The sequence below is a fragment of the Aotus nancymaae genome, unplaced genomic scaffold (genome assembly GCF_030222135.1).
Source record: "Aotus nancymaae isolate 86718 unplaced genomic scaffold, 86718_ANA_hifiasm-v0.15.2.pri h1tg000077l, whole genome shotgun sequence".
Taxonomy (NCBI): domain Eukaryota; kingdom Metazoa; phylum Chordata; class Mammalia; order Primates; family Aotidae; genus Aotus; species Aotus nancymaae.
In genome coordinates, this window is record NW_026988492.1 from 12,201,956 (window position 1) to 12,216,469 (window position 14,514).

At 42.1% G+C, this 14,514-nt stretch overlaps 1 protein-coding gene across 3 annotated transcripts in view; it reads left to right on the forward strand.

Annotated features, from left to right (window-relative positions):
• Positions 1-14,514, forward strand: part of PIP4K2A (phosphatidylinositol-5-phosphate 4-kinase type 2 alpha) — a 175,820-nt gene that overhangs the window by 88,781 nt on the left and 72,525 nt on the right. The gene's annotated exons all lie outside the window — the stretch shown is intronic.

Below are 14,514 nucleotides of genomic sequence, written 5' to 3' on the forward strand. Positions count from 1 at the left end.
GCCATTTTTACTAAATTATCACACTCCTTTTCTCAACACATCCTACCAGTTATAGAAAAGTTTTTAGTTGACTTTCAGATGGTAAAATTTTATTCCGAAACTTACTGGAGGGTTGCTATATTTTTAAACTTTTAAGAAATAGATTCAAAAACCATTAACAAATGGGTTTGAAACTCTCTGGCAAGATTTCTAGTGGACTAGAATATTCTATTTCCAAGTTCCTAAGTGTGCTGATATAAGAGTTTTCATAGGTGACACAGTTACATTGTTTTTGGCAACAAGATAACAAAACAGTGGAAATATTTCCAAACATCTGTTTGTATAATGCTCTCTTTCAAAGCTTTGGTTTCTCTTGAAAAGCAGTTAATTTCTTACTCAATGTTGAGTCTCACCTTTACTTTGAATGGAAGCGTTAAGTGTGCTGATTTTTTTCCCCCTGCTAGGTAACATACTACTGAGAAGCACCTCTGACCCCTGCAAAGGTCCGTGAATTTGGAACATATGTTTTGTAAGGGAAAAGTGCATGACTCATCTCCTAAATTCCACAGCTTTTTTAAAGTCCTTGAGTTCTTCTTCCCTCTCAACCACACACAGTAGTTCTTTGAATACAGGAAATAAGTTAGCAAATACCCGAAGCAGAGAAATGTTAGGATCATCTTTACCTTGATGCAACTCTAAAGCCAACTTCCTGGGCTGTGTAATTTATTCTAATCCTTGAGTCTTCAAATATTGACTGGTGTTCCTATGCCTCTGCCAACAGTATTTGCTGACAAAGGAATTCATTCAAATTTGATGCCATGTTGGTTTTTACATGCTTCAAGCCATTTTTTACCTTGGTTGAAATAGCAAGTGCTTCTCCAGTAATAGGTGGTTTTAGTCTTTTGCCAGCAAAGGAACCCAGAAAGAAGCTTCTATGTGTTAATCATTAAATTAATAAAATTTTGTGAAGTACTCAATTTGTAGAGTAGTGCTGCACAATGTTAAACGTAGTGAAAAAAAGCTAGAGTTGTCTTCAGGTCCTGAGTGCTTAGATTTTAAATGACTTGCCCATTTCAATAGCTCTGTACTATCATTAGCTGATATCTCTAGGTACAGTGTACACCTAGGGGAGTTTTATCATGAACAAAAATGAATGGAAGCCGGCATTTAAATAAAGTCTACCCATTCATTTTAATTGTTGTGAACTATTCTTGTCATATCCGATGAAATCATCAGTGCTTTGACCTCATCATGTGACTGACAGCGAGAACCCTGGGAGCTCAGGGCTCGTGTTAGCCCTGCCACGTGGCTTCTTGTTAACTGGTCCTTGTGGGTTTAACGTTAGCTTCAGCCCATGTGGTGGTTTTTCAGGCTTCCTTTTAAGCACTTGTCTGTTTTGTGAGGGTTGATTTACCTTAGTTAAAGCCAGATGGTATGATCTGTAAATCCACTTAACTGGGCACATGTAACCTACAATCGGTGGCAATGCACTGGACCTGAGCAATGCACGGATGTCCCCTGCCAACCCCTAAGCTCCTGCTGTTCCTTGGGGTACCTCCCTTCCAATACACAGCTCATGATGTTCACATCGGACTGAGGACGACATCCGTCAAACAAGCTTCGTAAAGGCAGCCTTTAGTATAAAGTACATAGAAAAGTTCTCTGTCTCCTCCCTGGGGAGCATACCGCCTTTGTGAAAGATCCTTGCCTTAGAGCTGTGACCTGCCCCTGATTGGTTTTTCTGTCCCTCCTTACTATGAAAATAACAAGTGATCACAAATTTAAATAGTACAGAAGTTCACCATTACAAGTGAGCTTCAACCCCCACCCCAGACATCCAAACTCGATCTTCTTGCTTTTTTGGTGCTTTCTAAGTTTCATAGACAAACATATGATTGTGTAACCTTTTTTTAAAAAAAAGGTCGGTGGTAGCACATTAAACCCATCTCTATCTTGCTTTTATCCCACGCTATTTCTTAGAGGACTTTCCATGTTGGTTTACACAGATAGACACAATTATTTGCCCCAGTGTTTGCTAGGTATTACGTTTGTGCTGTTATTTATAAATTTGTCGTATTAGGCATTTTCTATTGAGTTTCTGCTGTGGCAGATGATGCTGACTCTCTCTCACCACCTTTTTTCTCCCCTCATCCTTCTTTTTTGTTGAAATAATGCATAGTGGGTTGGTTTTTTTTTTTTTTTTTTTTTTTTGCAGGGGGTAAAATAATAGCATTCACCTTACTGTGACTGAGGTATTTTTAGTACTTTGTGAAGTACTAAACTTTATGATTTAGTATTCCATGATGTTAAATAACATTAAAAAAAAATTATAGATCTGTTTTAGTCTCTTTTATGCTAAAGGCTTTCCTTGCATGTCCGGTGGTTTGTTGCTGTCCATTCAGATTTCAGAATGAGGCACTGGAAGACACACGAGCTGTCATGGGTATGTGGAGTGGGGTGCCTGTCCACTGACTGTGGGGAACAGGCCAGCCTTCATGCTGCCGCCCAGTGGTGGAGTTACTAATATTTCTGGGGCCTTTCCCCTCAGAGCGAGATCCCCCAGTGTCCCCTCGGGGAGTGACCCAGACCACAGGTGTGATTGCAGCAGAGCAGGGGACAGCGGCGGATGGCTCAGGCCTCAGAGTGCTGATGGTCACTGGTTCCTCCCATGCTCTGCGACACTCAACCCAGCCCTGTGTGAGCTGGGTTTTCCCGAGCCCAGTGCCTCTTGGGTGAGGTCTTTGAGGAATCAATCCTCTGCCTTCCATGGGATGGGTGGGATGGTGTGATCAGCAATAGCGCACTGTTTTCTGCCACCTGAACCCCAGCTGTGGTATCCACGGCATCCGGGAGCACACGGCATCAAGTGGCCACTGGCACAGAGGTGGCAACTTTCTCTCATCTTCTGTCTACTAACAATCCTCTGCTTCTTTTCTGTCTTTAAATTTTTTTTTTTAATTTCCCCTTTATATTGTCTGCTCTCTGTTGTTCTTTTCATGTTTATTGGTGATGGTTTTATTTTTTCCCCAAATCTCTAACTTCCTTTACTGTCATTTTAGCAGGGCTTCTGGAAGGAAAAGAGATAAAAATGCACAGTCAGTTCATCTCTTAAAATAGGAATCTTGGAAAGCAGTGTGAACGGCAGCATGGTACCCTTCCTCTCAGTGTTCCTTCAGAATGGACGCTGGGCAGGAAAGCAGGCGGCTCTTAATTCTGGTCTAACAGAATTAGGATTTCAGTCCTTCCTTCTGGAATCTTAACGTAGGTCTCAACCATGAAGACTGCCGAACAAATCTCAGTTCAAAATGCTGCACTGTTCATGCCATCCCCTTGTCCGTCGTCTTACAGGTTTTATTATGATGCGTTTCAGTAATTGATTTTCTAAATGCATGCCTGTCACTCATTGCTTGCTTTTTTAGCAGATGTGTTTCTCTGGGGGTACCCATGGGACACCTGTGTTACATACCAAACTCCTCCCCGTCTTCTCTGTGGCTAGCCAGACCCTGTCCCAGAGGGGTGTGAGAGTTAGGGCTTCTTGCCAACATGGCATTGTCTGTAACCTTCTGGAAAGCTTTGCCTTCCCAGCTCACTTGGGGAACTCTAGCTTTAGGGCATCCTTATCTCAGGATGAATGGGCAGAAAGATAACAGGAAATATTAAATTATTTTAACATATTAAATATCTGACTAAGAAGTAAAATACTTGAAACTTTCAGGATCACTTTCTTAGAGTGCTATGTAATTGCTAGTGTTCCATGCCATTTGGATGAGTGAAGTTCTTATTTATTTGACATCCATTAAGTATTTGAGTATCTTCAGTTGCAAGTAGCAGAAATTTACCTTTCACTAGCTTAGGAGATTGATTGGTTTCTATCTCTGGAAAGGATGTTGGGTTAGGCTGGCCTGAAGATCCCCTCGGTCCAGAGATTCAAATGATGTCATCTGCACATGGCTCTTGTCTGTCTTATGCTGTCTTTTCTGTGCATCAACCGTGATGCTTACTCTACGTGGGTAAAGACATGGCTACAGGCAACTGCAGGCATATTAGCCTCATTTAGCATCTTGTCTGTGTCCCTGTGTCAGTTCAAAGAAGGACCAGGAACATGAAATGCCTTTGATTAGAATATTGGAGCTGTGGCTTCTCTTCTGACTTTTGTCCCTGCACTGCCACATCCACCTAAATGAAACACCTAAAGAGGTCATCTGTGTCTTCCTGGACTTAAGTGGATCTCTGGAAAGTTGTTTTGTGATTCATTTGAATTTGTGGGAATGCTTCCCAAGTGCAGGCACCAGAGCCTGGTGGTGGCTGAAGCCCTGGAATGGGCCTAGTCATCCAGACAGGAGACTCCAGGGAGTGGCAGGAACTGTGCCCAACTAGAGGGTGCATCCCCACAGCTACTCAGCACCAGATGAGTGATGCCAGGCCAGGTGCCAGGTCTTCCCATTTTTAAAAGAAGCCAGAAATCCAATTTTGTATGTAAATGTTCTCAAGTCTGAAAAGACTGGTAATTAATTCAAGCATTTTCTAAATCACTGTCTTGGCCAAAGCACACATCATTTGTGATCTCTTCTCAAACTCATTTTTTAAAGTATATAGCGAGATTAAGAGTGCTGGGGTACTTTGTTCAAGGCCAGAGGGTGGTAACTTATGACCAGGGCTCAGTCATAAGTCTCCTGACTCCCCAAGCCTGGTGCTCTTTTGAATGGACCATGTTGTAAGCTGTTGTTTTCATTGGCAATGTCTTTTTTTTTTTTTAATTTTTAAAAAAGCCAGTATTACCTCTGTACTAGATGATAAATTTTTGGCCTGAACTCAATAATGTCAGATTCCATGGTTCACAAAAGGTAGAATTTTAACATGACTACATTCTTTTGGATGAAGTTGGCAATGGGCCAGCCGGCAAGGATGTCCGCCAGAGCCTGATTGAGCTTGCAGATTCAAATTGACAGATGGGAGAGTTTGTGTTTATAAATTAAAGTAAGATTCTAAGCAAGAGTTTAAATATTTCTGATGACATTTTAATTTTAGTCAGGTAGCCACTAATCAAAAGATTGACTTAATGATTCCTGTTCAACTGAAAAATCCACCGAAGTGAATTAATTTAGGCTTTTGGGTTTATGGACCCTGGAAAGGCCGACCCTTGTGCTTTTATTTTCATTCCTACTCAGCTTTGATATCAGAACAACTTTATTTGGCTTTTCAAAAAAAAGCATTTATTTTTGGATAAATATTTATTTTTGGGTAGATATTGGAAGGTAGCTCAGATTTCAGAAGAAAGTTTTAATTAAAATATATTGGATCTTTGATTTTGGTCTTATCTGCAGATACAAAGACATCAACTTTTGAAAAATGGTCTTGGAAAATGAATATTGACTGGTCTTGGTGGCTCATGCCTGTAATACCAGCACTTTGGGAGGCCAAGGTGGGTGGATCACCTGAGATCAGGAGTTCGAGACCAACCTGACCAACATGGTGACACCCTGTCTCTACTAAAAATACAAAAATTAGCCACATGTGGTGGCACACACCTGTAGTCTCAGCTGCTTGGGAGGCTGGGATAGGAGAATTGCTTGAACCGGGGAGGTGGATATTGCAATGAGCTAAGATTGCACCACTGCACTCCAGCCTGGGCAACAGAGTGAGACTTTGTCTCAAAAAAAAAAAAAGAGAAAATGAATATTGATGAAGCTGCTGTGGAAAATTGACCTCTTTGCTCAAGACAAAAGTACATTTCCCAGACTTTTTCAGCTGCATGTTTTTTCCTACCTCTGTAACTGAGTCTGATTTGCCCTGCTTGTCCCTCTGAAACCTCAGAGCTTTCAAATTGCTATTTGATTTGCAGGGTAAATTGTAATGAGAGCCACAGCATTCCAAGTGTGGGCAACATGCCTGAATCATATTAGGACTTCATTTTTTTTTTGAAGTTCTTAATTGTTTCAACCTATATTCGTTGTAAGATTATAAAAAGTATTTCCAAATGAGAGCTGATGCTCAAGTTGGTGATTTTTCCCCAGTACAAAATTAACAATTGCACCTGAATATGAGATAGCGAAAATCAGATGGAAAAAATTTTAGGTAATCCCTCATCCTCCCTATTGGAAACTTTGTAGAAAAAAGTAAGAGAAAATGCCTTTATAATGGTCTTTATTCTAAGTATGTTCTGGTTGCTACCAATATGCATCAAAAATAGTAACTCTGGTGTATAAATAGTGGTAGTTTCCCCATTTTACAAACAAATTGGACACAAGTCTAGGTATTCTGAAGGAGGGCTTATAGGTATTGCACCTAACGTGAGTAATTCTGTGTCAGCCAGGCAGCCTGCTACTGTATTCATGCATATGATTGTAACCCTCAAAGCTGTATTTACAGTCTCTGCTTCTCAGCTCCGCAACTAAGCCTTCTGGACCCTCTCCAGAAATAAATTGTGTGCAGACAGCTCTGGAGAAGAGCATGGTGTGGAGGGGATTGTGCAACGTGATGGCCTTTGCTAGGTGACATTATGGCAAATATATTCTTAGCAATGGACCTGAGGTCGTTTTTTTATACCTTTGTGGAGAACCAGTGAAAGTTCTGATCGCATCTACAGGACCCTTATGTGTTCCGGACAGGGACATAAGAAGTCGGAACTTCCAGCTGTGAGTCACTTCAATAGCTCTGGAATACTCTCAGCTCTTATCTCCTAATAGTCCTAATTTTAGTTTTCTGTTCATTCACTTCTTAAAATGAATGAACCTCAGGGCAAAAATGTTCAAAGTTATTTGTTTGGTTGAAGGAATCCTTGTGTGTTTTATCAGCCACAGAGTCACAAAGGAATTTTGTTTTTTTAGGATGAGACCAGTACGTGGAAAGATCTATTTTCACATACTGATAGGAAGGGATGTGCGGAAAGAGGGAAGAGATTTTTATCTGTAATGATGAACTCATATCACATTTTAGGTCGTGAGGCTAGCATCCATTTGTGGAAGTCAGAAGCAATTGCAAAACTTGCACAGTCTAGGGAATCTGCTATGACATATTTACTCTTTGATTTCCCTATGAAATTAATTAAAGTTAAAATAGTATCCAGTGTAATCATCATATCAACATTTTTTCCTGTTGGGCCCTCATTGATCTTGAACCCTTGGTGCTTATCTTGCTCTGGTTATTGTTATTACTGAATTATGGTTTAAAATAGGCCATCATATTTAAGTGGTGGAAATGCTGTTTCAGAGATAAAATGAGTCCTTTTTTCAATCTGTGTCTTGAGATTTTTGAGGAGCAGTGCACAGGCCTTTCAAGATAATTCCCACCCCACTCTTGACATCTCCGGTCTCCCTCCATGCTCATGCCACCATGAAATAGCTCCCCCTCCAGGCCCACTCCACCTCCGCCAGCCTTTATACCCCACAGGGGCCCCATATGAGTGGTGCTTCCTTTTTCATCTCAGTATGTCATAATTTGTAGGAAATTGTCTTCATTATAATCAAAGTGTCTCAGTGTCTCCTGTACATGTGAGATGCTTTTTTGGTCCTTTTTGCGTATTCTTGGCTGAATGAAAACCAATTGCAAATTATGTATTAGTCTGAGAACATACTGTTTAGGATTAATATATCTGAATTAATTAAGTGTCATTAATAATGCCTCACAATTTATGAGCATATTACTTACTTGACTTAAAAATCATATAAATTAGTGAGGTTTATTTTCTAAATGTCGCAGTGTGAGATGGCTTTGTGGGGACACCTCTGTATGCCTTAATTTCAGAACTGTTACCAGCTGGACCAGCTGGGTCTCACTCATTTATTCCTTGTCCAGTAGCTATTTAGTATTCCCATTTTTGCAGCCTAATTGCAACCTCTCTTTTCCTTCCAGTGTGAATTCAGTCTTAGTCTGCAGGAGTGATACTCATTGCAGTCAGCCGATCTCACACAAAAAAACAAACCTGTGTTTTGTAGTGTTGGAGGGAACTTGCATGTGATGTAAATTTCAGTGCCTTGCTCAGGAGAGGAGTCAAGGTACCTTTTTTGAGTTGAACTATGTAATAATTTAAAAGGAAAGGCCCACATAAATGTTACTTTGTTTTGTGTTAATTATATATTTCATGAAGGAAACTCAGACAATTGGCTTTAATAAATAATTGCCTTAGAAATAGATTTTACATCCTTCAAGGATACCGTGTATGATTCATTAAGATTTAATGGAGCTTCGAGGAGTATTTATTTTCCCTTTTTTAAAATGACAAGAAGTGTTAGAGAGATGATAACTTTCCAGTCACACAGTTGTTTCCAGTTTATATTGTGCTGTTGAAACCACAGCTGGTATCATTGTGGGAGCCCGCGGTACTTACTCAGTTAAGTGTGCATTTCATCATCTCTCCTAAACATGTACTTAATTACTGTTTTTTTGAAAATAAGGAATCTTTTAGAAGTTGTTTTAACACAATGAAGACTTAAATTTCAGGTAGACATCTTAAGAAGTTGCTGGGTGAAATTGCTGGGAATCTTACCTCACAGGCAGTTAGGAATTTGAAAGAATCTTGGGTTCAGCCAGTCCAGCTCACTAAATTTTATATTCAAGGTAACTCCTGTGAGTTATGTTGGCAGAAGAAGATTTAAGATTAGGCTGAGTTCCAGGTACAGCTCTACTGTATAATGGCTTGGAACTTTTCTGATCTCACTAAGCCTTAATTTCCTTATCTGTAAAATGGGCATGATAATAGCCCCTACTCCCTTTGGTTGTAAAGGTCAGATAAGATACTGTGTCTGGAGTGCCTCACATGGGTCTTGGCACATGTGCACTAGCATGAGCCATAAGATTAGTGCCAAGTATGGCAGCGTGTTAGGGCAAAGCTGAGCCAAGACTGAGGAGCTCTCTCCGGCCTCCTCCCTCCCACTGCCACATGCCATCTCCCTCTCTGCCCTCACCCTTGTCCCCACTTTTGAGTCATGATATAATCAGGGACATTTTGGTCCTCTGCACTAGGCCTCTCCACCCCCATTGACCCGGTTTCTATTGATGTGGACAACAAAGCTGCTTTATTTTATGTCATCTGTGGAGCCCCAGCGTGGATAGCTTTGATGCCCAATGGCCGGGCAGCAAGGCACCGCGACCCACACCTGCAATTTGGGGGTACCTGGCACGGCATAAACAGGAACAAGTAGTCCCTCCCAGGATGCCCAGGGCCCCAGCCTCCAGCCGCTCTGTGTGGGGTGGGGTATTTCTAATACACTTGTTTTACAGGCCCCTGAGTGTGACTGGCAGCACAAAGAGAGAACTATCCTGTGTTTGCCAAAGGGAGTTGACAACCATTAAGTACTTCACAAGTACACAATGATACTGCGCTTTTGCTGTGAGAATTTTATGGAATATTTGCAACCTGAAGGAACCTTAAACGAGGCCTGTATGTGATAGTGCTTTCACTTTGTTCAGCCAACCTAAGAAAATTTTAATAAACTCAAAAAACCACTTTCATCTTCATGAATTAAAAACAGTTTGGATTTCACAGTGTATGCTTATTCCTAAAAGGGTGTATGATTCTTTCCTTCAGAATAGCAATGGTTAACACAATCTTTTGGTTTCCTTTATGAATATTATGTAACATATATAGATAGAACTATATATGTGTGTGTGTGTTCCCAATATAAGTATCTTAGAAAAGTGTCCATTCCTCTTTTAAAAAATACTGATAAAAAGACAGGTGGGTTGGTGTATGCCTGTAATTCTAACACTTGAGAGGCCGAGGCAAGAGGATCCCTTGAGCCCAGGAATTTGAGACCAGCCCAGGGAACACAGCAAGACCTTGTTACCAAATAAATTTTTTTTTTAATTAGCTATGCATGGTGGTGTGCACCTATAGTGCTTTCAGAGGACTGAGGCAGGAGGATCGCTTGAGCCTGGGAGTTCAAGACTGCAGTTGGCCATGATCATGCCACTGCACTCCAGCTTTAAAAAAAAAAAAAAGTGATAATAAATGTAACATAATGATGATAAATCATTGTTTTGCTATCAATTTTGGGGGTAGGTAATATAGAATGGTTGAGCTAGGTAGAATGCCAAACTGATAATTCAAAATTTTCTAAAACTGAAGACTTTGAAACCCAAGAATCTTTATTTTGAAATCTGAAAGTTCACAGCCTAGAGCCCTATATAAAATATTGACGTTAACAAATGGGATTAACCAGCCTTATTCAGGCTCGAGAGTTCATTGTCATTACCTGCATTTGCACCAGAATTTGAACTAGAGACGAGCAGTATTTTAGCTTGGGTAATAATAGCAAAGTAACAGGCTAAAGGAGAGAGTTTTTCAGGAAACAGCTTTTCAGCTATTAAGCAGCTCTACAAGTAATCCATTTTGGTAAAACTAATGAATGACCGCTGAGCCTCATATGCAACAAAATTAAACGTGCTGCAGAAAAAATAATATAGGGGCTCCTGGGTATACTACTGAAAAAATAGGTTACCAGCTAAAAAACTCTTTTAAGTAGTAGATCCTCTGTTTTGTGAAGTGATTGTTCACAGGTCATTAAATCTAGCTACCATCTGACCAAGAGGTTTTTTGAGGGGGAATCTGGAGGGGAAATAAAGCCAAAAGCAATGTGACGCACGTGTGAATGAAAGATAAAGTATCCGTGAAGTAGCTGTCAGATCTGACTCAGTATGCTGCCCCACTACTCAGTTATGAAGGTGTAAGTACTGCTCTACCAGGACATACTACGGTCTGCAAAATGAGAGGTTAGACTATACAATCTCCGAAATTCTTTTAATTTCAGCATCTTATGTTAACACATAAACAAAGGTGTTAAGTGTAACTATCTTTGATTTTTCTTCTTGTCTCATTTCTTGTCTTCTTTGATAATTAGGACCAGACATTCTCTACCTCTTGGGGTAGTCTGGTTTTGGAAGATGGGGACTAGCTAAAAGTTTGTGTTTCCCTGACGTTTAAATGACACAGTAGTCACAACTCTCCATTCCTCAAGGGCCACGTAGGGCTGCACTCCTTCCAAGAAGCCTTTATCCACACCTGTGGCCGCAGGCTCCTGCTCTGTGCTCCTGTGGCACTTGTCGTCTGGATTCAGCGTTTCTTCTCTGCTGCTTGGTATTTTACCACCTGTGAAGGTCCTCCCCTGTTGACTACTGTGGAAAACTCCTTATGGTCAGGGATCTTGTTTTGTACTGACTTTCCATTTCCAAGTATCATCCTGGAACTCCTTTCCACTTTATGTCACACTCAGCCAGCAAACACCTCCATCCTGAAGGACCCTTGTCATCCTCTGTCTCTGCACCTGCACCCTGGGGTCGGGTTGAGCTCTGCCAGAATGAGGAATGTCACTCCACAAGTTTGTTTGCTTCCTGTATGTGAACCGTCAGAAACTGTGGATGGCTCTCACCTCTGCCCAGAAGCCCAGCCTCCTGTGTCTCTTTAAACTTGTCCATCCACATTCTGCAGTCCCCTTTTTTAGCTCTGTGTTCTCTTTAACCTTTGAAGTCCTCAACCTGCCTCTCCCTCTCAGCAGGTAGCCATGGACCTACTTTGCAGAGAAAATAGGAGCCAGTGGATGGGAGCCCCGTCTTCCCTCAGTCCGTTCTGCCTTTTCCCAGTGACACCTGTCTCTTTTTTCTCCTGTGAATAGAAAAGTCACCACTGTCCCCAGAGCCTGTTCTTCCTGTGATTGGATCCTATCCCCTCACATCTTCTCAAGAAGTGCTAGGGAATATCCTTTCTCTCTCAGGTCCTCCCTCTGTCCCCCATCCCTCTTCATCTCACTCCTCTCCTTCCCTTCGAGGCTCCTTAGAAACCAGCCGTGTGCAGTGCTGGCATTTCCTTACCTCACCTTAGCCTAGTCTGGGTTCCATTGCTACACTTCACCAAAACATCTCTGTAAGGTTGCCAAGAACCTCCCATGCTGCTCAGTCCAGCTGACAGTTCCTAGTTCCTGCCTTCTCAAAAGCTTCATGTTCATCCCATAGCATGTTTGAAGCCCTTTTTCCCTGCACTCCCATTGGGTGGCCCTGTGCTTTTTCACTTCCTGCCTCCATAGCAGTTTTCCCCTTTTTCATCCTCTCCTCCAGGCTGTGAAACGCTCCTGTTCTTGAAGACTGCTTCTCTGTCCTCCTCCCCATCACTCTGTCCCCTCCCCAGGTTACCTCATTCACTCCTCTGGGGAGCTAATGTCTGATGCACGGATACACACGTTTTTATCTCCTGCCCCTGCTGCTCCTGGGAAGCTTGGACCCACCTGTCCACTGCCGACCTGACACTGACACTTAGATGTCCCAAGGGCACATGAAACGTAACAAGCTCAAAACTGAAGTCTTCTCTTAAAAAGCACTGTGCCAGTCAGGGGACTCGCCAGCTCCTCTGTCATGCATGCAGCACTCCCTCCATCTTCCCTGCATTTCTAGTCTGTCATCAAGCCCCGCAGATTTCACCACTTCAGCATGCTGGACTGCTTCCTTCGCCTCTGCTGCCTCCTCCTCCCTCTGCTGAGCTGCTCTCTTCTGTCTTGTGCAATTCTACAGTAGCCGCTTCCTGGTGCTCCTGGCCCTGCTATTCATCCCTCTCATGCCACCTGCCTTATCTGTTTCTGCACTGTTTTCTCATTAACAGTGCCCCCTCCTGTCCAGGGCCTGCCTTCTTCCTGGAAGCCCTCTCCACCTGCCCTCACCTTTCTCCGCAAGCCATTGCTGTCCAGGGAAGCCTCGCATGCCTCCCACACCTGGCCCAGGCCTTTTCCATACTTGCTCGTGGCCTGATGTGCTTCTCCCTCCTGACTCTGTCATTGTTAGAGTTCTACACTTGGTACAATTCTTCAGTTAATGTGTCTGCCCCTCTGGCCCATAAGCCCAAAGAGGACAAAGACTGGTGTCCGAGCTGTGCCCAGCACAGAGTGAACTCTCAAAGGTGTGCTGATGCGAGCGTGGGTGGAGAAGGAAAATCAATAAGGAAAGTTCTCAGTTTACTCATTCCATGTTGGCTGAAGTTGTCATATTTTCTCCATAAAACATGTTCCAGAGCAGGTACCGTAAAGCAAAAGGATTCAAAAGTTTCTGGCTTCCTCCTTCCTTTCTAAGAAGATCCTTTCAAGTGATACTGATTAGCGTGGGGAGGCATCAAGGCCTTGGAGGATCTGCTGCCTGCATCACGTGCTTTTCAATAATCAGTGTCCAGTCACACTCTAAGTTGGGTTTTGTTTTCTCTTGTTCCACAAGATATTGAAGTGCTGATTGAGTTGGCATCCAACTTCATTTGCATTGTGTTTATTATTGCAGGACTTGGATTTCCATTATGATTTTCTGTTATTTTTAAAACTTTGATATTCCACTGATAGCATAAAGATACATAAATTTTAATTTTTCACAGATACACTCTGGGAATAACTTAGTATCCAAAGGCACTTGAGTAAAGTGAACTGGAGAAGTTATATGACGTCAGATGCCTGTTTTTGTTCAGTGGGTTTGAGAAGCTAGCTGTCAGCTGTCACTCTCATCCCTCCATTGTGTTCTGCCTTTTCTCTCTGGCCACCAGTCCTTTCTTCTCTTTGCATTTGGCCTTCTTTAGTTTACAGCGTAATCTAGGTGTGCTTTAAATATTCTTAGGTATATATTGCTTTGAATATTCTGTATCCATGTTTTTTATTTTTTCGGTTTTTTGTTTTTGTTTAACAGACATGGCTCCGCTTTGTCACCCTGGCTGGGATGCAGTGGTATAATCACAGCTCACTGCAGCCTCGAACTCCTGGGTTCAAGTGATCCTCCAGCCTCAGTGTCCCAAGTAGCTGGAACTACAGGCGCACACCACCACACCTGGCTAATTTTTGTTATTTTTTAGAGACAAGGTCTCACTATGTTGCCTAGGCTGGTTTCAAACTCCTGGGCTCAAGCAGTCCTCCTGCCTCAGCCTCCCAAGTTGCTGGGATTACAGATGTGAGCCACTGTGCTCAACTATATCTACATTTTTATAACTTTAATCAGTTGTGGAAATTCTGAATCATCATTATCTCTTCAAATATAATCATCTTTTGTTCATCTTCTATTTCTGTATGCATTTCTCACAGCTTAAAAATTTGTTATCTGATCATCTTAGTAGCTAAAACCTTGAAAATGGTAATGAGTTATTGCTGTCTCTGTGAGCTCATGTTTGGTTGATCTCTGTCTGTGGGAAACCTGGAGGCCTGGCAGGGGCACTCTCCTCCAGAGATCATTTGCATTTACTTTCACAGATGATCTCTGGAGGAGATCACTGATGTTGGGACCACTTTGAAAGGCTTCCTTCAAGGATCTCAGGTTAATGTTGAAGACTTTGGTTGAGCTCCCAGCCTTCCTTTGGCCCAGGTAAGTGTTGAAATTGGCATGTGTCCTCAGGGAGTCCCTCTTTTCAGGCGTGCTTAATGGTCCCCACTCTCCCTGTGGATTAAACTCACTTTGGGGGAAGAAAAGTGTCTTGGAGATTCCCTCTACCATCCGTGAACGCAGCAATGTGATTAAAAAACAAAACAAAACTCTGCTCTATCAAGCAGCTTATTATTTTGTTGTTTGCTTGTTTTGTTTTTGTAACTA